Source organism: Balaenoptera ricei, chromosome 7, assembly GCF_028023285.1.
Source record: "Balaenoptera ricei isolate mBalRic1 chromosome 7, mBalRic1.hap2, whole genome shotgun sequence".
NCBI lineage: Eukaryota > Metazoa > Chordata > Mammalia > Artiodactyla > Balaenopteridae > Balaenoptera > Balaenoptera ricei.
Window position 1 is genome coordinate 70,226,956 of NC_082645.1, and position 27,751 is coordinate 70,254,706.

The 27,751-nt window shown below is 36.3% G+C and overlaps 1 pseudogene; it reads right to left on the reverse strand.

Moving 5' to 3' along the window:
• LOC132368785 (transforming acidic coiled-coil-containing protein 3-like) lies at positions 1-27,751 on the reverse strand (annotated as a pseudogene).

A 27,751-nucleotide genomic window follows, 5' to 3' on the forward strand; every position in this document is an offset into this window, starting at 1 on the left:
TCACTCGGTTAAATGATAGATGGTATTAGAAAATATCTGACTGTTTCCGAGTTCAATTTCTTCATCTCTAAGGTATTTCATCTCAACAATGTCCATTCTAGAAAGCATAACATAATGTTATGTAAGAACTGAGATTTATATTAATATTATATCTGTATACCAATATAGGCTTCTTGAGATGCTTTTCTTCAAATCAGTTTTATGACTAAAAAACTGATTTTTTTAAACTGATTTGCTGTATTAATCCATCAAAAGAGTCACATACACATCCATATGAGAACAGAGACTGAGATTTATCAGCAATTTCCAAGAAAGATAGCATAAACATTCTTTGACATTTGAAATGAATCCACTATATATTTTCAATATCAGAGCTTGGTAAGAAAACTGGGGTTCTGGGCATGTATCCAGTGTTAGATGGAGGACAGTGAGTTATTTAATGGCTAAGGATAATGAGTATCTAACTCCAGTGTGCCATAGAGGGACCTAGGCTGGACCCCACCTCTAGGCATCATGTCTGTGTCTGTGTGTGTCTATGTGGGTGTGAGTGAGAGTGTATGTGTGTGTTGGGAGAGGATAGGAGTGGTCATGTTGGTTAAATACTCTACTATTCTGTTACAGGAGAAATGTATTCATTTCTTATTGCTACTGCAACAAATGTACCACAAACTGAGTAGCTTGAAACAACGCAAATGTATTATCTTCAGTTCCATGGGTCAGAAATTTGATGCAAGTTTCACTGAGCTAAAATCAAGGTGTTGGTAGGGATACATTCTTTTTAGAGGCTCTAGAGAGAGATTCTGTTTTCTTTCGTTTTCAAGCTTCTAGAGGTTCCCACATTCCTTGGCTTATAGCCTGTTTCCTCCACCTTTGATGTTGGCAAAGACAAGTTGAGTCCTTCTCACATTATGGCACTATGACCTCCTTCTGCCTCCTTCTTCCATTTTTAAGAACGCTTGTGATTACATGGGCCCATCTGGATAATCTAGACAAATCTCCATATTTTAAGGTCAGCTGGTTAGCAACCTTAACTCCGTCTGCCTCCTTAATTCCCCTTTGACATATAAGGTAACATTTTCACAGGTTCTGGGGATTAGGACATGGACATCTCTTGGGGTCAATTAGTCTGCCTACCACAAGGCTCATGGACTAAGTTTTAAGAAGCACCACTCTAGATCCTTTTCTGGTGATCTTTCTAGGTAACCATTGTGAGAATGTCTTCTTTTGTGTTTTTTTTTGTATTGGGAGCAAGATGAAAAAGAGGTTTAGAACTAGGCTGATCTGTGTTTAAATCCAAGTTCCATCAGACACTGGATGTTTAACTAACTTAGGATACTTACCTCTTGAAATCATTGAAAGGAGTAAATGAGAATACAGATATGTTATATCTGGAAAGTTCTGACAACTAGTAGACGATAAGCAAACATTATTTCCTTCCATCTTCTTTATCCCTATTCCAGCTATGAATCTATCGCCACTCCTCCAACCTGGCTTTAAGCCCTATATTGACAGCCTGACTGATCTTCTAATTTTGTAGTTAGACCCACTATAAGATTCAGAATTTTATTCATTGATGGATTGATTTAACAGTATTTACTGCATTATGTCCAATATGCCAGTTATTATGCTACGGGCTGGAGATCCACAAGCAATCACAGAGAACATAGCTCTTTTTCTCAATAGCTTGTGGGGAAGGTAGATTTTGTTATGAAAATGGAAGCCCAGGTTACTTAATGAGCCAAATATAGGAAACTAATCTAGTATGGAAGGTCAGGAAGGATTTCTTTTGCAAGTGAAATTTAAGAAGAGATCTTCGAGCATTTCTTAATAGGCTCTCAATTAAAATTTTGAGTAGGACAATTCTTCCTGATAAGAGAATGTCCTAAGCTCTGGAGGACAGTTATCATGCCTGAACCTTGCTGCCCACTGAATACAGAAACACTCTCAGGCACTGAAACAACCAGAAACATCCCCACACATCTCTAAAAGCCTCATGGGAAGCAAGAGCAACTCTGACTGAGAGAGGAGAAAGGAGTGGTTCCCTCTGGAAGAGAGAAAAAGATGAGCAAAGGCAGATGGGAAGTAAGCAGCATTTCTTCTGTGCAATGCTGGGTTTGGGTGGGAGGGGGCCACAGAGGAAGAGGCATGAGGGCAGGCTCCAAAAGTTGAACAGGTATGGTGAGATCTGGGAAGGATGCTGAACTTTGTGGGTTTTTTCTTGAATTTTATTTATTTTTTTATACAGCAGGTTCTTATTAGTTATCTATTTTATACATATGGATGCTGAACTTTGAAGGGAGGGCACTAGAAGCCTTTAAAGGTTTGAAGCAGGAGAGTAAAAGGATCAGGTTTATTTGCTTCTAATCTATAATGTTGCTCCTTCCTAAAGTATAATTCTAGTTTGGTAATATGGTGCTAATAACGCCTGTCATTTTACCTTCTGCCAATTTTTATTCTAAATATGTATTTCTGCTACATCTTCCTGGTGATAAAGTTTTGGGCTACTTCATCAGAGAACCGTACAACACACTGCCCTCTAAAATAACAGCTAATTGAAATTAGTTATAGGGTTATTATACAGTTTCTGCTTTCTCCTTCACTTTCTGCTCCTCTACATTTTATTCTTCTACTACTGAAGATCATGTGTACCACCAATCAAAGAGAAAAAAATGAGACAAGAAGTTTAAGTCTTTCCACTGTTGCATTCACAATTCCAGATCTTAAAATCTGTATATTTGTATGGATTAGGACAGATAAAGAGGTATGTGTCTCTACATATAAAATCAATTATCATATATTAAGTTAGGTTCTAACAGCGAAATTCTCACAGTCTTACATCTATAAAAACTGAAGGTATTGGCAGTAAGTACTATGGAGTGGTGAGTCTCACTTTTTTGTCAATAGTTTATGGCTTTGAGCAGTTCAAACTTTCCTCTTCTCTGTTGAAAAACTGAGTAGGATAACACTCTGATTTAGTTTTACTCTAACACCTTGTGGTTTTCACTGGAATTTTAACTTGATCACAGTTTTCTGGAAATGCTATAACCTCTTAGATCAAATTCTTAGAACAGTAGCACTGATGGGAAAGAGAAGTACCAATGTTTTAAAACATATTTGATTTTTAAAAAAATCCACAGTGGGAGAGCCCTTTTTACACTTAAAGACCAAAAACCAGTATCATGACACAAAAAAAGATTCTTTTTAAATTGAAAAAAACTACTATGTATAAATGAAAACAAATATAAAATCTTCAAATCAACTTTCTTCATGGAAATCAATAAACTTAACAATCTTTGCAAAGACTAGTGTTAGAAAAATGTTCTCAGTATGTAGGAAGTAGCATAGGTCCCAGAGTCACAGGAAACTTCTGAACCAGAAATTTCAACAGGTTTCAAGATGGCAAAAGAAACAGGAACTGTTTTCCAAATCCTAAATGGTTGGTAACTTATGGACAAGTATATGATTCTTTTTAAATGTAGTTTATGAAGGACATGATGCCATAGTCACTTGCTAACATTTCTACCATCAGAGATGGTGAGTCATTGTGTAGAATCTGAATTGTCATACTGAGTGACAAATTAGTGGTCGAAGATGGATTGAAGAAAGCTAAAGAAAAGAGCCGCAACTATAAAATTAATAGAACAAAGCATACAAGTCTACATCAGAAATGGGAAGAGAAAACTGTTTTACCTTTGTTCCCACAAATGAATAAGAGATTTCTTAGCACATTACTGAATATGCTGTCTCGATTAAATATTATATGAAGGAGATTTAAAAGGAGTTCAATGAAAGAAATCAACAAAATGATAGAGAAGAACTGATATTTTAATTAGTTTACCAACATTTTCACATGTGCTTCAAAATATAAAAATTACTTCTATGGACTGAAAAAAAAGTGTTCTAAAATATGTTATATGAAAGTGCCTATAAAATATTTTCTGTAAATATCTACCTGTAGTGGTTCATGTTTTCCATTTTTAAGGTATACTGGAATAAACCTTATTTTACTTTAACCTTTGTCTCTATTTTTATTTAACCTCAAAAATGTACTTATTTCAATATCCTGTTGAAATAAATAAATGCATTTGTAAAGTTTGCAGTTAAAGATCAAAAAATCACTTTCTAAACAAGTATCTAAAGGCCTTCATTGAGTCTTTTTTGCCAAACTAAGAAAATTATTGTGAAATTATTTGATAGCTTTCATGAGCAACATGATTTTAATTGCCATTACTTAAAAGTGGAATTCTAGCACTAGACATTTTGATAAGCTAAAATTCTGTTTGAGTCAATATAACATTTTAAATAGGCAAGACAATCTCAGCAATGGAATAGGGAGTCCCTCATATCATTGCTTTGAATTTAGACTACACAAAAGACCATAATTAAACAATTTGGTTGTCATTAGTCATGCAGATTTTAGATTTAGAGCTTCTTGTTTTGACAATTCTGAACCTAGAATACTGGAAATGTCTTCAAGTACAAGTTAAAATAGTAGTACCAAAATGAAAATTCTTTCTTGTTTTAATGCAAAAGCATTCAGTCATTTCCATCACTTTAGCAATAATTATTTTAAAAAACCTAGTTATCAGTAATTTGGTCATTCAGTGTCTCTATGTGGTCATTCAGTGGTGCTATATAGACACAATTCAAAATTTATATAGGTACATATATAATTATATCCTACATCCATGTTGAATATCGTCATGAAGCTCTACTGCTGAATGACTCTATCACCCTCTCCTGAAAAAATATGACAGTTGATCTTTGAGATCAACTGATAGTGTGAAAGTTGGATAACTGCCGTAAAATGTTAGGTAAACACAAATTCACTTTTCAAATTTTTTAAAGACATATGCATACACTCACTACCATACATCTTCATACATTCAAATAACTGCAGAAAAATAGAACAAAGACAAACTGAACAAAACAAACAAACCAAAACCATCCTGTCCTGCTAAAGGGAAGAAAATCTAAAATAGGTTGTAATATGAAATATAATTTTTCCGGTACAGATGTTCATCCACTCATTAGGTTAGGATACAAATCAGCTGATGACTGCCAATGTTTAATTTTCATCTATGCTGATTAATTTTGTAAGCTGTTATTTGCTTTTATAGGATTATCTGTTTCCCTAGAGAACCAAAAAACTGTGATTTCTAAATCTTCAATGAATCTTGTAAACATATTTCTCTAATTCATTCAAATGATGTAAAGATGGCTTCCTTTTTAAAAGTTATTCTCTGGTAAACGTTGTTTGCATTATTAGTGTGCTCTTAAACCAGTGCACTGTAATGCCATGTATTACTTCAAGTGTAAGAAAATATACAGAGAACACTAATTATATAAACATCATTGAATACATTCAAATGGAAGAAAGTAGAAGGAATTTTTACCTAACAAAGTTTGATATCATTTTTCTTTTAAAAAAATCATAGATTTTGATAAACAGCAACATTAAATTTACTCAAATGTTGCATTTTATACAACAACATGTGTACACAACATTAGAAATACAAATCCTAGAAAATCTGTGTTTCTCATGGTATAGGATTCCTTTAGCTATTATTATAGAAAAGCAAACATATTTTCATTTGAAGTCTGCAAATATACTAAGCAATTGCAATGGCCTGTAAATATTCATATTTCATATTTTTAAAAAATTAAATCTGATTTTAAAATTATGACATAATTAAAATAAAGCATGTAAACATAGTGTGCTGGAACACTAAACAGGAATTAGTTACATACACAGAAAAAAACCTAGATGCTGTTTAAACAGCAAGGTAAACAGCACTGCAGTTAAAGTTTGACTCAGGTACTTACATTTCATGCTTGACATAAGCACACTTCTTGACCCATCTTACTAAAGTCTAGTTTACACCATGAGCTATTCTGTACTCTCAGAAGTGAATTGGTTAATTTAAGCCAAAACTCTCAAGCAAGTTTGGTATGCTGCTAGTAATTTTACCACATAAACATTTTTTTCTTAAAAAAAATATTATTAAGACATAATGAATAAGCACAATGGAGTATAGTTATTTATTATCATATTAATCCTGTCCTTTTTATTCAAAATCTAATCACAAAGAAATAAGTATTAGTAGTAATCTGTCTTTTTACCTGAGAGAAATTTTATTTCTGCAAGTACCCAGACAAGCAGCTTTTCTAACTACTTTTCTGCATATCTAAACCACATATCTAAGTAACACATACAGAATGTCTAAAAGAAGCCATGTAGTCTAATAGTGAAGTGAATTCTCAGGGAGTTACCTTACTTTACATAAAACATACCTGTGCAAAAAAACTATACAGCCTTCAAGCAAGTTGTTAGCTAAGACTGACACGTTTTATTATTTTTTTTAAAGAAAATCTTTCTAAAGGAAACACTAATCCACAAAGTCAGAAAGTACCAACAATTCATCATGTTAATAGTCAAAATTTTTTTTGGTCAGAGAGGTGGATAAAAACACAGACCAAGCAAAGGGCTTACTCACATTCCTTTCAGGCGTTGCCACATTTTTTCAGTCTGTTCTCCTATGAGATACTTAAAAGTGGTGTTTTCCAATTCTTCAGTTTCTGTAGCAGTAGACCCCATGATGATACTCCTAGGGCAATATAGTTAGTCAGTTTCAGCAGCTAGAACAAGCATTCCTCAGTCCACTACAAACAGTTATACAGTAGCATCTCTTATCTATCAAAACATTGCAGATTTACAGAGCGGACGGCAGCTTCTGCCAGAATTGCTATTGACTTTGACAGGCATATCCATTGCTCACCACATCACCTCCCTTCAAGCAGACAGCAGTATAAACAGATCCTCTGACCTCACAGAAACAATCGACACATGTGAGCCTTCTACTGTACTACTGACCGACTGAGTGCTCCAGCTCTCCCCCAAAGCAGCTCATTTGTTACTGTTCTGTGCACTGAAGCACATCAGAATTCCTACAGTTTCTGAGATCTATTATGCACAAGAGAAACGTGAATGACTTTAGCACACCAGAAGAAGCTGAATTCCTCTCTACCAATGGAAGGAGGGCAGGATGTAATAAGAAAACAGATGGTAGGAACCAGTACCAGCAGCACCGCCCTGAGAAAAAAGTGGCTGTTTTAAATGCCAAGGTTTTTGTCTCCTAATTGATCTGGAACCAAGAGTTAAAAATATACCAGGTTCTAACAATAAATTCAACAAATACTAATGACAACAATGAGAAAATAACATAAGAGCCATACAGAAGACAGACCACAGAGCTCCACAGGTTGTTATTGAAAAATATGTACAACGATGATGCTGTAATCATGCTTATTCACCTTCTCCTAGCAACTCCACACAGTAGGTAACTGCCAATTTAACCAGTGGAAAACACGGCAGCTGCACACAGACTGCTCTGTGAATCCTTTGGGGATTAAAAAAATAAATAAAATGAAACTAGTGTGTATGCTTGTGTGCGTGTGTTGAAGGAAAAGGAGTGTGGGGGGAGGAGAGGAGGAAGAGAGGGAGATGGAGGAGAAGAGAGAAATTGATGCTGTGCTGCTTGTGCATTTTAGAAGAAAAATGAGAGAAAGTGGACATAAAAGGAATCAGAACTGAGTCATCTGCCAAGCTCCCAACACATGGTGAGCTTTCTTTGAAACAAGCACAGACCTTGAGTATGAGCTTCATAACAGCTATTGCTATCTGCAAGCTGCTAAGAAAAATATACTTAAAAGCAATATCTCTTGTTGTTTGTTTGGAGACACAAATGTAGTTTTATTCCTCCCTGCAAGAAGCTTGCCTGTTATCTTGAGGTTTAAGGTAGAGATATTCATAGACAGTAGACAGGTAACAATATTTAATATTTATTGAGTGCTCACTATGTGTCAGACACTGTTCCCAGTACCTAATAGTATTATTTTTTAAAATTCTTACAAAAAGCCCATGAGGTAGGTAATATTCCTGATTAACAGTTGAGACAATTGAGAAATAAAGACAGTCCTCAGATTTAAATCCAGTCCTTTAAAATAAACACTATGATTTTACTGACAAGAAATCTTCCAGGGGCTTCCCTGGTGGTGTAGTAGTTAAGAATCTGCCTGCCAATGCAGGGTACACGGGTTTGAGCCCTGGTCCGGGAAGATCCCACATGCCGCAGAGTAACTAAGCCCGTGCGCCACAACTACTGAGCCTGCGCTCTAGAGCTCGCGTGCCACAACTACTGAGCCCATGTGCCACAACTACTGAAGCCCACGCGCCTGGAGCCCATGCTCCGCAACAAGAGAAGCCACTATAATGAAAAGCCTGCTCACTTCAAGGAAGAGTAGCCCCCGCTCGCAGCAACCAGAGAAAGCCCGCGCGCAGCGACAAAGACCCAACGCAGCCAAAAAAAATTTTAAATGAATTTAAAATAAATAAATAAACTTTTAAAAAAAGAAATCTTCCACTATAAAGTTACTATGTCTATCTAAACAACACTGACTGCATCTAGTCAAAGTTGTAATATGTACAGTTGACCCTTTAACAACCCGGGAACTAGAAGCGCTCACCCAGCCCTCAGTGGAAAATCTGCATATAAATTACAGTCAGCCCTCCATATACATTGTTCCCCAGTATCCGCTATTCTTCAGTATCCACATTTCCCTGTCAGCATATTCAACCAACCACAGATCAGGTGGTACTACAGTATTTACTATTGAAAAAAATCCATGTATAAGCAGATCCACACAGGTTCAAACCTGTGTTGTTCAAGGGTCAAATGTAGAAAAAAATCTTTGCAAAATTTTCTAGAAAGTGCCTTCTGATTTACAAGTTAGAAGAGGTTAGTTTTTCTGTGCTACCCATAGGGAAAGGGATCCACATATCTCCTCTGGGTTCCTGTGGAAACTTAAAGGGAAATTTTCTCAATGACCTGAGTCTCTAACGTCCTGCAAATGAAGGAGGAGGCTGTCCTCAAATTTCTTGCAGCTGGAACCCATTTAGTGGGCAACAACCTTGATTTCCAAATGGAATGAGCATCTACAAAAGCAAAATGGCATCTACCTCATAAATCTGAGAACAGGGGAGACGCTTCTTCCAGCAGCTTGTGCCATTGTTGCTGTTGAACACCGGCTGATTCCAGCATCATATCCTCCAGGAATACCGGCCAGCAAGCTGTGGTGAAGTTTGCTGCTGCCACCAGGGCCACTCCTATTACTGACCACCTCACTGCTGGAACCTTCACTAATCAGATCCAGGCAGCCTTTCACGAGCCGCGGCTTCTGGCGGCTACCGTTCCCAGGGCTCACCACCGGCCTCTCACAGAGGCTCTTATGTGAACCCGCCCACCATCGCCCTGTGCGACAGACTCTCCTCTGCGCCCTGTGGACACTGCCAAAATCCCGAGACAACAACAGGGGAGCCCACTTGGGGTTCTGACGTGGTGGACGCTGGCCCGGAATGTTCTGCGCATGCGCGGCACCGTCTCCCGCGATCACCCCTGGGAGATCAGCCCCATCTCCACTTCCGGAAGAGACAGACAGGAAGAGCACGCTGCTGCTGGAAAGGCTGTGACCGAGGGGGACTTTCAGGGTGAATGGTCTGCTCCAGCTCCCAAACTCACTGCTACTGCACCCGAGGTCACAGACGGGTCTGAAGGCGCAGGTGCCCTCTGTGCCCACCCAGCAGTTCCCCACTGGAGACCGAGCCTCAGCCGCCAGCGAGGACTGTCTGCGGCCCCCACTGCTCTGGCCACTGAATGGGTAGGAACAACTACTGAGTGGGCTTAAGCTGTTCTCCCACAGACTCAAACACAAAACGGAAATAAGGTTGACTGACAATAAACCGTTTCTAGAAAAAAAAAAAAAGAGGTTAAATCAAGTGAAGCCTCAGTTTTCCTCTCTCCAACAAGCTATTTCCTGAACTCCATCTGAATTTAATGTCTTTAGCTAGCAGACAGCTTTACACAATCACAGCCTCACTTTTTTGAGCAGTTACCGGAATTGTCAGAAATAAGTTAGTCTTTGCTCTGAAAGTACTGATTTTACCTTCACTGTGCCTTCATTGATAATCCTAGCTACATCCACTTAATAATCTCTTACCTGACTTTGTTGTTATGAGATAGTCAACTAACATCTGAATTCTGTTCTCAAAGATAAACCACAGGGAAAAAAATCTCCATAAAAAGCAAGTACTCCACCACTACTGTTTTATGAGCCAAGATACCAAAGTCTTTGAGGCCACAATGATTTTCTAATTATGCCATGAAATTTCAAGCCCTCACATTGGCCAGCTTACAAATGATATTGCAATGTAAAGAATGAGGTCTATTCTACTTAAGTGTGTGTTGGTGAATGTTATCTCCTCATTAAAACTCATTTGCCCTTTGCTTTCAGTATGTCCCTTCTATCATATATTGAATTGATCTTTAAGAACTCACAGTATACTGATTACACACTTAATACACAAAAATGCTTAATTATTGCATTATATGTTTCATAAAATAAAATAAAAATTTGAACAAGCTACCTAAAGCTTATTATTAAAATCCTTGGCCAAGACAATCTTCAGCCTTAAGCAGTATCAAAAAGTTATTTCTGTCAATGTAGAGAATTCAAAGCAGTTTTCTTTTCTAATTTATAACCAATGTCTGCAAGATACATTAATAAAATAAAAAATAAAATAAATCACATTAAAGAGAACAGAGTAGAACTTAGGGAATAGCATACAACTTTTTTTTCTAATTAATAATGTTGAGAAAATTTTGAAATGTTGCTCTCATAAAATTAAACTAAACCAAAAAATTTTGACATGAGAAAGAGAAATAAGACAACAAGAATGGATTCTAAGGAATTAAAATACGCTTCCCAAAACAAAACATTCAATGTTAGTTCTGAGGGGAATTGAGAAAATAGTCCTGAGTATAGGGCAAAAGTGATCCAATATGTCTCATCTCTCAGATGTTCCATCTCTTTTGCTTTAACTCTATATTCAGGTAAATTATCTCTATTATAATAGGTAGTTCCTTTATTCTTATTACCTAATATTAAATTGGAATGTTAACAAAAATTTATAGAATGATTTTTCAGTATCTATTAATGACAGAATATAATACAGCATAAACTCTGGATCCAGACTACCTGAGTTTGAATCCCTGTTCTTTGACCTAGAGAACTATATGATCTTTTTAAGTTACTATTATGTGTCTGTCTTCTCATGTGTAGAGGAGCATAATAATATCACCTTCCTCATAAGGTTTATATAAGGATTAAATGAGTTACTATACATAAAGAATTTAGAACAGCATCTGGCACATGGTAACCGCTCCATTAAATTGTTAGCATTTATTGTTATTGATACAGTTGCATGACTTTTCTCCTTTAGATTGTAATATATTGATAATTATTTATTTCTGTTGGTTCACTGATCATGAACTAGTATTTCCCAAATGATTTTTCATAGAGTGTTATTGTTTTTAATGCATTGCTGATGTTCATTTTGTTTAGAAAGTTTATATCCTGATCCATAAGTGAAATTGTTCTAAATATTTGTGGCACTAACTTTATTGGTTTTTATATTAAGGTTATACTGGCACCATGTAATGAATTAAAGGGCAAATAGTTTTAAACTCAGAATTCCACACCCAGCAAACTATAACAAAATGACAAAGATAAATGATGACATGTTCAGAAGCACCAAATTCAAAGAACATATCACTCAAATACTCTTCTAAAATAATTACATGAGTCAGTACACCTCAAAATCAAAAAAGTAATTAGTGACTAAAATCAGAGGCATGTACCTAACCTAGCCATGGAGATTAAAAACAAAATCCAAGGTTTACATCTGTGAAGAAGGGTTAAGAAGAAATTAGTTCAAATTAAAACAAGAAACCAAAGGGATCCAAAAGGATGACTTCAAGAAAAAAAATTGGATTAAATTTATCAAGAACCTCAACAAACTAAAAACATTAATTATTTTATTGATTAAATAAGAGCACATTATATTTTAATTGACAAGAAAAAAATCCAGAAAAGATGTAAATTTTTAATAATATGGCAAATTAGATATTCTGAAAATTTCCAGGCTAAAAAAATTTTCAAATATTGGGAAAATAATAATAAATATATTTTTGAATGCACAGGAATGCCTATATAAAATGAAGGTGTCAAAATGAAGATGCACATAATAACAGAGCTTCAAATACATGAAGCAAACATAATGCAACTCTAAGGAGAAGTACACAAATTCACAATTACAGTCAAATGGTCAGATATTTGATACTCCTCACTTTAAAAAACTGATAAAACAAGTAGAGAGAAACCCATTAAGGATATAAAAGATCTGAACAACACTATCAATAGACTTGAATAATTGACATTTATAGTATACTCTACACAGCAAAATACACATTATTTTAAAGTGCACACATTGAATATTTACCAAGGGAAACCCCATTCTGGGCCATAAAACAAGTCTCAGTAATATTAAAAGGATTCAAATCATACCAAGTATGTTCTCTGACCCCAGTGGAATTAAATTAGAGATCACTAACAAAGATCTCTGGAAAATTCCCAAATACTTGGAAACTAAATAATACACTTTTAAATAATCCACAGGTCAAAGAAGAAAATAAAAGGGACATTAGAAAGTATTCTGAACTGAATGAGGATGAAAACACAACATATTAAAATCTGTGAGATGTAGCCAAAGCAGTACCTATGGGGAAATTTACAGCACTATATTACTGTTTTAAAAATAAACAAAGATCTCCTATTAATGACCTCAGGATCCACATTAAAAAACTTGAAGAGGATGAGCAAATTAAACACAAAATAAGTTAAAAATAAGAAAATAAATATCAGAGCAGAAATCAATGAAATAGAAAACAGAAAAACAATAGAGACAACCAATGAAATAAAAGGTTGGCTCTTTGAAAAGGTCAATAAAATTGATATACATTATTAATAAATAAAATAAGATGTTAAGAACTGTGGTGGTTCTGAGATTTCACCTTTTATACAAGCTATCAGGTCAGCCTTCTACAGTTTCCTGGATGCTGATAGAAAACATTCTTGGGTCAGTGACAAAGAATGATTATAGTGCCCCCACCCAAAAAATAAATAAAATTTAACTAGTTAACTTCCAATTAACTGAAAAATGGGTAAATGTTGGCATATTCACAAAATGGAATATAACATGGTAATGAAAATGTATGACTTTCAGTAAAAACAAAAAACTATACATGTAGGTAAATCTCACAAAATTAAATGTTGAGAAAAAATCAGGTCCAGTAGGAATTTAAACAGCATAAATATTTGTTTGTTTGTTTTTTTAACTAATTGAGAAATACATATACAGTTAGTAAAAGGTTTTTTTTTAAATGCATAAAGATGATAAACTCTGGATAATGGTAATCTCTGGAAAGAAGAGAGGGAGATGCTACTGAGGTGAAATCCATAAGGCTCCTCAAGTGTTCTGGAAGTATTTTATTTCTTAAGCAGGGTGTAAATATGCAGGTTTGTGGGTAATATCTTTATACCTTTTAGTATTTTTGACATATTAATTTAAAAATTAAATCTCTAGAGGGAAAAAAATCTGAACAAAAAAGCCGAGGTTAGACTGTAAAATATGGAATGATTCAAAGTAATTAATGACATATAGGAAAAAAAAAACTCCAGATGTTCTTGATAATTGGGACATTTTCCTTTGTGTAGATTGGTGTAGAAAAATACAAAATTAGATTTCCTAGGTATCAACCTAAGAGAAATAAAAAACATAAGCTCACACAAATACCTGCACACAAATGTTCATAGCAGAGTTATTCATAATATCCAAAAAATGTAAACACCTCAAATGTCCATCAACTGATGAATGACTAACAAAATATGGTAAATCAAAACAAAGGAATACTATCTAACAATAAAAAGGAATGAAATAGTGGCACATGCTACCGCATGTATAAATCTTTTTATTTATTTGTTTGTTTGTTTGTTTGTTTGTTTATTTATGGCTCATTGGGTCTTCCATGCTACACACAGGCTTTCTCTAGTTGCGGCCCACAGGGGCTACTCTTCGTTGCGGTGCATGGGTTTCTCATTGCAGTGGCTTCTCTTGTTGCGGAGCACGGGCTCTAGGCACGCAGGCTTCAGTAGTTGTGGCTCACGGGCTTTAGAGCACAGGTTCAGTAGTTGTGGCGCATGGACTTAGCTGCTCCGCGGCATGTGGGATCTTCCCAGACCAGGGCTCGAACCTGTGTCCCCTGCATTGGCAGGCAGATTCTTAACCACTGCACCAGCAGGGAAGTCCCAACAACATGTATAAATCTTAAACCATTTTTCTAAGAGAAAAAAACCAGACAAGGCAAATCTATAGTCAGAAAGTAGATTAATGTTTACCTGAGGCTGGCAGGTAGGAAAGGGGATTAATTGTAAATGGACATGAGGGACCTTACTGGGGTGATGAAAATATTGGTGGGTTATGATGAAGACTGCATCACTTGGTAAGTTTACTAAATATCTTGAAATGGTATAGTTAAAAGGGATGAATTTTATGGTGTGCAAGTTATATCTCAATAAAGTTGTTTAAAAAGCAAAGAAAAAGGAATTCTATTTCTCTCTCAATGGGTCCTAAATATGCAGTATATTCTACATCAATAATAGTTACATAATTATAAAATTATCAAATGCTATTTATCATTTTAAGTTTTCAGAATTCAACCTCTAGGCAAAATATGAATTATTTTATTATATTTACAGAATAAAATATAAATGTTCTAAACCTTAATAAAAGTGATAGTATAGCCTCCAGATATTAGGAGAAAAACAGGGGGATGAGAGGTGGAGGAGAGTTTATAATCACTGATACACTCAGTTTCTATTGAGGGATTTCAACAATATTGTCTGAAGCTGATCAATCAAGACGTAGAAGTTTAAGTGTAAACTTCTTACAGAAGTGTACATATAATATGTTACAATTATTACCAATAGGATCCAAAAGTAATAATTCAACTTAAGAAAATTAGGAAGAGAGGCCAAGTTCCTGGTCTCTCAAAGTATGAAGACATCAAGTAATATTTGATGTTGATAGATCAAAATATTGAGGTTTGAGTTCCACGAATATGGAATTGATCACCAGAGGAAGTAAATGAGAATTCAAGGTGGCTACTAATGAAGAGTAGGACTTGTAGTAGTTATAGGAAAGTAGTGGGAAATTTGATATTGTGTAACTTTCTCTCCTATTCGATCTTCTTTTTTTTTTTACTATGCTCATATATTACATAATAAAAACTAAGGAAGATATTTGAATATATCTTTAATACCCTGTTGGCACACATTCAACTCAAGTTTAAAAATTAACTTATCATCTATTTCAAACCAGCTTTTCCTCCAAATTTCCATGTAAACTGGCACTTTCATTTTTAAAAAACAACTTTTTTATTTTGCTTTTTTGGATTTTTTTGTATTCTTTTAAATTTTATACAATAGTTGTATGTATTTTTTAATATTCAGGAAATTTTGTTCTTGGCTCCTACTTGGCCTTCATGTCCCTCTCCCACTCTCCAAGTACGTTCAGTTCTATCCCTGGTAATAACTCAATATTAACCCCTTCTTGCCATTCTCTCTACCACAACCTTTCCCCAACAGCTGTTAGAACCCTCTCTATTTCTTAAGATAAATTTGTATAGAAAAAATATTGTGTCAAGGATTATAAATCTAGTAGTAGTTCCTTAACATTTACTCAAATTTATTCCCTCATCTGCAATCTGTGAATGCTCCAATCTCAGGGTACACTAACTAATAATGAATATTACCTATTTTTCTTTCAAATTATTTACCAATATGATAAGCAAAAATGTGTTTCTAAATTGGTTATTGAGATTTTTTCGTATTAACTTTTTTTTTGGCTCTTTGTACCACTTTAACAAAATACTTGCTCCACTTTTTGTTCATTTTTCTCTTACAGGGTTTACAATTTTTATTACTGATTTGTAAATGTTCTTTAGGTATTTATATTAACCTTTGGCTTATCATGAATGATGAAAGTATTTTTCTTGTTTACCATTTATAATTTACTTTTCATAATATTTTTTTGGTGTCATTTAGACCTAATTTTTATGTAGTCAAATCTATTTATTCTCTGTTGTTCTGCTATTGTTCTTTTGTCTTGGAGGCTTTTCCCCATGTTGATATCCAATACTTAATGACTTCAATTTTATTCTAATTGATTAACAGTTATTTTATTTATTTAATGATCTAATTTATATGGAATTTATATGAAAAGTACACATCTAGCTAATTTTTCCCAAAGATTTCACCCAAAGTCCGGAACCATTTGTTGAAATTTTTCTTCTGCCCTCACTGATTTGTATTGCAGCCTTTATCAAACAATATATTTTTATATATACTGGTATTTTGTCCCTGAAGCATCTGTGCTGTTTTATTGCTCCATCTGTCTGTTATGTAAGTCCCACAGTTTTACTAATAAGATTTTGATGCATTTTAAACTATATTTAATGGACATTATTTTCAAGTGCTTTTTCCAGACATACATTGTCTGTCAATCTTGCATCAGTATTTCAATAATTGTACACATTTTATCAGTAAGGAAGCTGACGTAGGAGAGATTGAGCTCTACAGCTAGTACATGACAGAGTTAGGATTTAAACCTAGTGTGTAATTCCAAAGCTAGTACACTTAAATTCTTTTTTTTTTTTTAACTAAAGGGAAACTTTCTTTAGTTTTTTTTTAATTGAAATATAGTTGATCTACAATGTTGTGTTAGTTTCAGGTGTACAGCAAGGTGAGTTAGTTATACATATATATTGTTTTTTTACATTCTCTTCCATTATAGGTTATTACAAGATATTGAGCATAGTTTCCTGTGTTATACAGTAGGTTCTTTTTGGTTATCTGTTTTATACATAGTATGTGTATATTTTAATCCCAAACCCTAATTTATCCCTCCCCTATCCCTTTCCCCTTTGGTAACCATGAGTTTGTTTTCTATGTCTGTGAGTCTATTTCTGTTTTGTAAATAAGTTCATTTGTATCATTTTTTTAGATTTCATACATAAGCAATATCATATGATATTTGTCTTTCTCTGTCTGGCTTACTTCACTTAGTATGATAATCTCTAGGTCCATCCTCTTTAGTCTTCTTTTTAAAGCAATCTGATTTAAAAACAAGTTGAGGTCAAGAGAGAAGAAAGAACATGAAATTGTCTAACAGAGAGTCAGACAGACTGACAGACAGGAGGGAGAGATGGACACTGGTCAGAAACTTCCACGTCAGATTTTTACATCCTGGAAATGAGGTGGACAAGAGATTCTGGTCAATTCATCATTTTTTTTTTTTTGTCTTCTGCTCAATGTTCTTCTCCAGTGAGCAGATGCTCTTTCCTCAGGCTACTTGGAAGGTCAATGCCTTTGCCTGGGCCTTACTCCAGACCTGGGCAATCTCCTCATTTGTGAGCTTGAGTTTCTCTCCTGAATGGGCCTCCAGCGCCTGGTATTTCTGACCTTCCTTTTCAATTCTTTCTATGTAATCCTCAACACACTTCTTCAGTGCTTCTTCATATGTGTGGTAGCCTCTGATCAAATCCTTCTGTTTCTCAAACCACCTGAAAAGGTTAAAGAGAGAGATTTTTCCATGTAGTTCAGTCTGCAATAAGTTGATCTTTTTCTTTCAGAACCTTCTGGATTTCAGCTTTTGGTAAGTGCCTTCTGCTTCTGAGCCGCCTCCACTGCCTGGTACACAATCTCCTCAAACCCGTCCATGATCTTCCCCATCTCCAGCTTCTTCTCGGAGAGCCCCTCACCTCTGCTCTTCAGCAACAGGTTCTCCTTTTGTGTGGCTTCACCGTAGCGTCCAGGTCCATGCTGCGCTGCAGCATATCCACGATGGGCACGTACCCCCGGCCCGAGGACACACAGGGCCAACCTGGCACAGGAGCATCCCGAGCTCGGAAGAAATCAAATTCCACCAGCTTGGCCTCAGGCGGACTTCCTGAGGAAGGGGCGTCGGCCTCGCCCGCCCTGCCTGTCTCAGGGGTCACAGGCGTCGGTCTCTGAGGGCTGTCTTTCAGGAGTGGGTCAAACTTGCCGTATACGGACTGTTTCCTCAAGGGTGACTCCTTGAACGAGACAGTCCCAATCGGCTCCACATAATCCACCTCGGGTCCCGGAAATGCTCACCACTCAGGTCCGGAAGTGCTCCTCACTCCAGCCCGAAGCAGCTCGCGCGGGCCGCTGGGTCAGCGGGCGAGGCAGTGGCTTTTTCCGGGGCTGCTGGTGGGAGCCAAGGAGCCGGAAGAATTCGCCGTTCCTTCAGCCCGCGGCTCCCACGCGGTGTGCACCACAGGCGCCATCCACTGAGGAGAGCCCTCCGCAGCCACAGGCCCCACGCTCAGCCGCTCGGCCGCAGGGCCCAGCGGCTCCTTCGGGAGCCATCTGGGGGCCGGACCTCTCCACGGCCTCGGAACAGGTTAAAGTTTGGGTCGTCCAGCGTGTACCAAGAAAATGCCCCGAGGGTAGTAAGGACCCTCGGGGCATTTCCCCACCTCAGCCTCCGGCCTCCTCGATGCCGGTTTGAGGCCGGTTCTCTCCCCCAGTTTCCTAGGTGAGGAAAGCCTTTTGCTGGTGGCAGCATCAGAGAAGACAAATTCTAGCGTCATTGGCCACTCCTGGCACGGTCGGCCATTTGGCCTCTTCCTTATGAGGCCTTCTGAGGGCCGGCGGCCGCGTTCTCAGGGGCAGAAGCCTCGAGCAGGGAACGGGCCAGCCTGGTGGGTCTGTGAGGGGCCCTTCTTCTCCGCTGGCCTCTGAGGACCCTCCGTTCTGTCTTGGGACGCCATCCCTGAAGGGTCTTCCACAGTTTTGGAGGAGGATGTGATGCTTTTATGGAAGGAATGTCTGAAGAATAAGAACCAAACGTTGGTCCTGGAGGTGCCATTTGTTTTGAAGACGCCCCCGGCGTGGGAGAGCTTGACGCGTCCAGGCGATGCAGGTTAGCCCAGCCGGGAGGCGGGAACCCTGTCTTCAAAGGCTGGTTTCATGTACCCTGAAGGGGGGTCGGCCCCACCAATGTTTGTTTCTGGAGAATTCCTTTGGTCATTTTGGTGTCCACTTCCTTGGTGTTTTCTGCGTCCAGATTTGAGGATAGTTTTCTAACCCGATGGTGTCATCTGGAGCAAAACAAGCCTCAGGTTCACTGCGCAAGCTGGGACTTAAAATCCTGTGCATCTGTACCCCGCAGAGGAGACTGAAAAGTCCCCTTCATAGCTTTTCCGACGTTCTTGGGTGGCACAAACTCTTACTGCATCAGACGGAGAACAGATGAGATTCCAGTAAGTGCCGGTGGTTAAAACTGCAGTTTTGCGTACTTTTGTCAGCAGTGACTGTTTTGTCATTTGAGATCTACGGACCCAGTCAGCCCGCCCGCCGAGGGGCGGAGTACAGAGCAGGGCCGAGCTCCTTAAATTTATTGCACTGTCTCTGTTTCTTCTTAGCTTGTCGCCAGTCCTAAGTGTTTTATATTTTGTTGCTCTTATGCTTTCGTATTTTCCCATTATGTCTTCTAATCGCTGCTGTTTATAAGAAAACTGTTGATTTTTTATAATATATTCTGTCCAAATAACGATGAATTTTATATTAGTTCTGATTTTTTAGTTAATTATCTTGGAGTTTTAGTTAGGTAATCTTGCCAGCTATGAAAAATTATCTTTTGCTTTCTCTTTTGCAACATCTTTTTAAATGCCTTTACATTAACATGTGGTATATAATTAATTTATCAACTGTTCTTGGTGAGCATTTAGGTTGTTTTAAATTCGAATGAAAAAGCACCTATTTTTCCTGTTGGTATAGTGAGTCTCATGTCCTTGAGGCTTATTATTAAAATGTCAACCTTAAGGCACATTCCTATGTCTGTATTACAAACCACTACAGTGACCCTTATGGAGAATGAATTTCAAACATATATTTCTTGGCTTCAAAGAATTACAGTTTTTTCAGTAAAGATCCAAGAAATACTTTCCTTCTGGAAGTCAACAATCTGCCTTTTAAAAGAAGCAGAAATTAACACAACATTGTAAATCAACTATACGTCAATTTAAAAAAAAAAAAAGCAGAAATTTAGGCCCATTGAAAACGGTAAAGTGAACAGTCAAAACTAGAGAATAAAGGACCCTGCTCATCTTCATTGATATTAGTAAGAGCTAAATGATGGCATTTGTATAGCTGTGACTGAAAGATTAATGTGCTATTTGCAATGTTATAATCTGTACACATAAGCAGATTACAACCTAAATTAATACTTCTCATACTATTGTGATTTGTAGCAACTGAGAAGTTAGTAAGTATAATGTCATTAAAAAGTCGTAGTTTTTCCAAAATATTATAAAAGAAGCATTTATTTTTCTGTTTAGGCACACATGAAAACCAACTCATTTTTAGGATAATTTTAGTATAGTCTCTTCTCTTACTACATTTCTGGAACAGTTTACAGAATATTATAAAAAATTTTCCATCTCTGAAACACTAGTGCTTAATAGATCATTGATTCAGGAAATATTTATTCAACAATAGAAAATGTTAAGTGCCTGCTATGTGCTAATCATTGATTTGGGTAGTAAAAAAAGATTGACCAGCAGCAAAGAGGACCGTCAAGAGTCCTGTCTTTGTAGGGCTTATATCCTAATGTGGGAAACAGGCAATAAACAGAGTGAAAACTACTTTGGAGAAAAAATAAAGGAATGTGAGATTTTATTTTCCAAACATTGGAGAATATATATATCTCAATCCCACATGTTCTTCTTACAATATTATATTGACACTTCTCCATCAAGAGACAAGAGCTACATCCCCCCTCCTCCCTTGAGGAGGTAACTGCCTCAACAGGTAACTGCCCCAACCAATAGAATGCCCCAGAAGTGATATTGCCTGATTTCCCAAGGCTATGCCATAAATGGTGATAAGGCTTATGCCTCACTCTCTCTCAGGACATTTGCCTTTGGAGCCTTGAGGCATCATGTAAGAATTCTGACTACCCTGAAGCCACTATGCTGGAGAGACCTTATAGAGAAAGAGAAAGGTCACTTAGGAACCCCCCAGTCCCCAGCCTTTTGAGTCTTCCCAGACCAGGTGCCAGTCATGTGAATGAAGGCTGACAGGTGACCCCAGACACAGCTGTCTGACTGCAACTTCATAAGAGACCCCAAGCCAGAATTGCCCAGCTAAACTACTCTCAAGTTCCTGACCTACAGACACTATGAAAGATAACAAATGATTATTGTTATTTTAAACAATTAACTTTTGATGTAATTTCTTATGCAGCCATAGCAACTGGAAGAAGCAGGGTAAAGGAAAAGAGAGGGATAGGAGGGGATTAGATTTTACTGATAATCATGGAAGGCTTCCCCAAGGTTGTAACAATTGAGCAGAGAATGAAAATGAAATGAATGAAAACATGAAGCCATGTACATATCCATAGAAAGAAAATTCCAAGCAGAGGGAACAGCAATAAAAGCATCCTGAGGCTAGGGATACTTGGCACACTGGATGACCAGCAAGGTGGGGTGTTGCTGGTGGGACATAAACTAGAGGATGAGTGGTTGGATTGATGGCAGGAGTTATATCTGTGTGGAACCTTGGAGGCCTTTGAAAATTTGGAGGATTTTGTTCTGTGTGTAATGGGACACTTTTGAAGGATTGTCAGCAAGAGAGTGATGGGCTCTGATTTATGTATTAAAAGCACCCTTCTGGATGACTTACCCTGATGTTGTCTCTCTCACTGACTTTGCTCCAGTCACACTGGTCTTTTTTCTATTGAATAAACATGCAAAGCTCTTTCCTCACTTAGGGCTTTTGAGATTCCTCTCCCCTTCACCAGCACCTGTCTTCTCATGTCTTCAAATGTGTGCTGCTGTCAGGATCCTTGGTCTCTCCATCCAACCAAAACTACAGTCCACTTCTGGTGACACTTTAAATCACATCATCCTGTACTTACTTGTTTGTGGTGTGTTGCTCTTTCTCACATGTAAGCTCCATGAAAACAGGGACCATGTCTCTCTTGCTTGCTGATATACCTACAGCACTTAGAACAGGGCTTGGAATAAAGTAGGTGCTCCACCAATATTAGTTAAATTAATGCATGAACAACCATATCTTCCATAGATATTGTGAAGAGTAAGTGGTATAATGTATGAAAAGATACTGGCCTGTAGTTGGTTCTTCATGAGTTGTTAATTCAGAGAATTTAGGGGATTTTTTTCCCAGTTTTTTAAACTCTTTTTTTTAACTGAACTTCATCTCTATTCTTATTTGCTTTGTGCAATATAAGCAAAATAGCTTAAATTATTTGGCTCCTTCCAAATGTTCTGCTTTTAATTCCAAAATTAATCTAGTAGTTATCTTACAAGTAGACTACACAAGAGAAAATCTTCACTACATGTGAACAGAGATTTTTAAATCTAAATATTTGTTGGAAGTACTTTTGGAATAGTACTGGGTTCAGCTTCTGACCCTGCCCCTTTCTAGTAATCTAAACTTGCTAGTCATCTTAAGCTTTTTAATATTTCAATTTCTTCATCTATAATAAGAAGCCAAAAGTGGTAAAGATAAGGCTGTATCTATTTCCAGCCTCACCATTTACCAATTCAGTAATCTTCAGGGAAACTACTTAATATTTACAGTTTCCTCAGCTATAAAGTATCACTAATCATAGAACTTGCTTCATTAGGTTGTCATGAAGTCACAGGGAGATAATGCATGTAACATAGTCACCATGGTCCTTCATTGAAGGAAAGAGTCAATAAATCAGAGTTATCGTTACAAAATAAAGAGATGTTAGGAAAAGCCGCCCTGCCAACCTTGGACTGTTCTTGTGAGGCTCAACCTCTAATGTTTATGAAAAACTATTACACATCTAAATTACTTTTAAAACCATTCTTGACTGACCATTAGGCCTGTATTTGTTCATATTTAATTAATTTGACTGATAATGGAGTATTAATGCAGTGAACATAGAAGAAAATCTGAAAGTATTTTGTTACTTAGTCATGAATATTTATAGGCAAATCTGCTCTGACTTAATTACCATCACATGTTAGAAAAGGAAATATTAATTAAGTTTTAAAATCCGAAACTAACTATTGTAAATGAAGCTTTATGTGACTAGAGCAGGAAATGACTGGCTTAAGGCTGTGCCTGAATATTAAAATTCCTTTTCCAACTAATAAACCTATCAATTCTAAGTCCAAAGCATCAAAATTAAAATCAATTTGAGAATTTTATGTTGGGCATTTAGAAACATTTACTGAAAATATGTTAAAACCTAGTTTAATTTATGTAATTATGAAATACATTGCTTTTATTAGATAATTTTTAAATTAGGTATTGCCTTTTCAAATTAGTTTATCATTTTATAATATCTAAACCTATATAATTTCACGAAAATGTATAAAGTTAAAAACTCAACCTTAACTATTTCAAAATATGTTAACATATATTCTGTGATTATTTTTAACTATGCTCAATTTAACAAAAAATAGATACATTTTTATCCTTTATTTAACAGATGTATCTATGTATGTGCTTTAAGACCAAATTACTTTTTAACGCTAGAGAAAATGCCAAATTTTTTGAACTGCTACCAAGTGATTTTATCAAGTAAATTTGGGGTAAAAAAATCACTGGAAATGTATGAAAATATCTAACATTCTGTATGAATTAAACTTTTTTGTAAGGTCAATGTAAATGCTACATATAGTATGTAATATGTTAGTCATTCATTCTCTCAGCTAGAATCATGTTAGTATCTGCTTCCACATATTTATTCTTCAATAAATGTTTACTGAGTACCATGCTAGTTGGTTGCTACATGGAACTAATTTATAGTCCAAATAATAAGGCTGACATAACTTTGGAATCAGGAAAGAAAAACTAAATATAGTTTATGTATTTATTGTATGCCATTTTTTTCAAATTTTATAACTTGTTTGCTTATAATAATGACCTCATTAAGAGACTGTTAATGTTCACATTGTTACTATTTATTAACTAGAATATTTGATTTGCTGGTCTCATTCTCTCATTTTGCTCAAACCATATGAATTAAATTATATAATACCTCATATATTCTAAGCGTAAAACTTGTTTAAATTCGTTTACTCTTTGTATTTTTTAGTATTTATGATTATTATGAATCTCATTTTTATTCTTTATAGCATATTCTATTATTCTATTAAGAATAAAATAACAATACCTATTTTTGGTAATAGAAATCTCTTGATTCCATGGTATGTCTTTAGAATTTCTACACCATGGATTTATGTCAATGGATGATAAATCTTTGATTCTTAAAGATGTCCAAGTAGTGCATAAAAGCCAATTGTCAAGATAATAATCCATTTCTCAATTTTCATTGAATTCTCTGACAAAGCCCCATATTTGTCTTTTAGGGGGAAATCATGCAAATGAAAATAAGCACATGTCTCCAGATTCAAAAGCCAGAACTTACAGGACAATGATAAAGGAGATCAGAGGGTGAGTACCTTTGTAAAAATTATCATTGATGTGCATTGCTTCCATATATCCTTTTCCCTTTGGCTTTTGTAGGAGCCTGTGTTTTTGTGAGTGTGCTCTGAGTGAGCCTATTCAAGGCAGCTGCTCTGTTTCATTAAGTTACAAATCCAGGAAGCAGTGGACAGTAGAAGTATAGCTGTAAGAGGACAGGGTGGCCCTCTTACACTGATACAGTCAGTGCGAATATTGAAGACTACCAAATGTTTTTGTAACTGAATATATATGAAAGTGTTGATAGTGTAAATAGCTCAGATATAAAAATATCAATAAGATTATAGAAAATAAAGTCATTACCTTTAATTATATTTATTTATGTTTTCCAAAATTTGTCCTGAAAATTTAAATAGAACTTACAGGTTGGTATGGCTAATTCCAAGCAGCACATTACTGACTGTAAGATTAGTCCCTAATAGGTCACTGACTATTGTTGTGAGTCACTACAAGTTGCTCTTGTAGCTATATCTCATCAGATAAACTAAATTACAAGATTCTAAAGGTCAGGGACTGTGATTTCTTTTGAGTAGTTCATCTCCAGGGTTTAAAATTAGGACTTACACCTTCATACAACAAGCTACAGGAGGAACAGGCCATGCCTCCATGATGGACAATAAAGTGTGGGGGTATTTTGGGGGGTGGGGGGTATTTTGGGGGTGGGGATTATTTGTTATATTTTGTTTTGTATTATTTTGTTCATGACAATAAAATTGCACTTAACCTTATTTTAATCAAAGACATATAATTTGTAATTTTTAAATAGTGGAAACACCTTTCAGAAATAAGTATATTTTTTCATTAAAAAATAGATGTCTCAATTTATCTTTCAAGGTCAGTCTATATTAAACTCAAAACACTCCTCCTGAAAACTTCTTGTAAATTATAATATGAGATTTATAATTTATCTGAAATGTCTTCTTAATAGAGTTTATTTTTAATAGGATGTAGACTAAAACTATATGGCAATTGAGCAGAGCATTATGAAGCACCATATGGGCTTCTAAACTAAGAAGATGATACACACAGGTCCTGCCAACTACTCTGTCTCCTTCTCCACCTGCCAGTCTCCCACCACATCCTGAATTCTGTCATGATATTGGGTGCCTTGGTATAAATTACTTAACAGTGGTCTGTATGTTCTTCAGTAAGTATCTCTTAATCATGAAAGGCAGAAAATAAAAAGAACCCTAACCTTATTAAAAATTGGTGACCTGTTTAAAGTTACAGGACTATCAACATATAAACATTTTCAAGTGGAGATAAGAGGTGAAAAACAATTACCTGACCATAATTGGAGACAAGAGCTAGGTGATGAATAGAAACTGACAAAGTTAAAGCAGAGCAAATTGCTCAGAGTGGCAGCTAGACTAGCCCTGACAGTAACGAGTAAACGAAAAGAACTGAACCACAATATGGTTGTCTGGTTTCTCTCCCCTGTTTATGGTCAACTTTTAAGCATTTTCTCTTCTATAGGAAGATAGATGCTTCCTTTTACTGTTTATGCTTCTTTCTGCTATCCAAACTTAGACCCTTGAGTCTAGATGAGTTTAAGTCATAGGAAAAAACATTGTGTACAGTATTCATTAAAACATACTACTAGCTCAGAAAATTAAACATCTGTGGAACCTACTCTGGTGGCAAGAAATCAAGGTCGGCCGAAAATAATGCAGTAGGGGGTGGGTTTGTTTGATATATATTCTTTCCCATTCCCAATTCCTTCTCCTTCTTCTCATTTAAGTGGGGAGAATGTCCATTAAAATGCTGTACGTGTAGTATTGTTTCAACATTTTAATCTATAACTGCAGTTACTAGCCTTGCTTTTCTGCCTGTATTGTCTGTGCCTTCTTGATTCTCACCACATTTGTCTCTCTGATGATTCCCATCCCCTCTTCTCTTTCCGGTTCTTCTTCCTCTTTATTTTTCTCCCTTTCCTGTAATAGGAAAAAACGAAGAGGTATAATTACAGTAAAAGGTGAGATGAGGATAAAACAGAATAAATGGCACAATGACCATGTCTAATTTTATCATTTACTATTTGTGTAATATTTATTTTTCCTCAGAACTTATTTATCTTACAACTGGAACTTTGTACCCTTTGACCAATATCTCCCCATTTCCCCACCCTCCAGTGCCTGACAGTCACTGCTCTACTCTCTGTTTCTAGGAGTCCAGCTTTTTTAGATTCTACATATAAGTGATATCATATCATATTTGTCTTTCTCTACCTGACTTATTTCACTTAGCATGGTGCGCTGAAGGTTCATTCATGTTGTTGCAAATGGCAAGATTTCCTTCTTTTTATAGCTGAATAATATCCCATTGTGTGTGTGTGTGTGTGTGTGTGTGTGTGTGTATATATATATATATATATATATATATATATGTATGCACACCACATTATCTTTATCCATTTATCCACCCATCAATGGACACTTAGGTTGTTTCCGTGTTTTGGCTATTGTGAATAATATAATATTTATTGTTTATATAATAATTAAGTATTACTAATTATCTTACTGGGAGTTTGCTTCTTTTTAACCCTTTAACTATGCCACTTTAGAACTATGTTATTAGACATGCCATGTTTTTTCTTAGTTCATAGCTACATATTTCCCTAAGTAATATTATCAGGATTACCACATACCTATTTCCAAAAAAGCAAATATCAGAAAAGGGAGGAGAGGTACAAGTAGAAGAATGAAGGATAGGATGAAGGAAGGAGCCAGATATGTCTCTCTCTGCCTTGGTTGGCTTCTCTGATAAATGGCTGCACCTTTTCCATGACTCCAGCACCCATGTCTGTGATCCCCGCTTCTGCTGAGCAACCCCTGCCCTAGCCATAGCCCTCACCACATGGGCTCTGGTAACAGATCTAGCTCTAGAAATGGTAGCACCTCCCTGAGATTGCTATCCTCTCAGTTGTTTCACTCTTCCCTGTTCACTGTCTTGTCTCTTTCATGGCTAATGTAAACAGGTTTCCTCTAATAAATCATTCTGTTTGAAAGATCTAGAATGATTTCTATTTTCCTGACTGAACCCTAATGGATGCAAGTATTATAGTAAAAAGAGCCCTGCAAATAAAGTCAGAAGATCTGATTTCATGTCCTAATGATGACTAATTAGCTGGAAAGTTTGGATCAGGCCATTCAACCTCAGGTTCATAAAGTTGCTTTATGATGCAAATATCATACTTTACAGTGAAAGCTCCCTAACTCACCTCCAT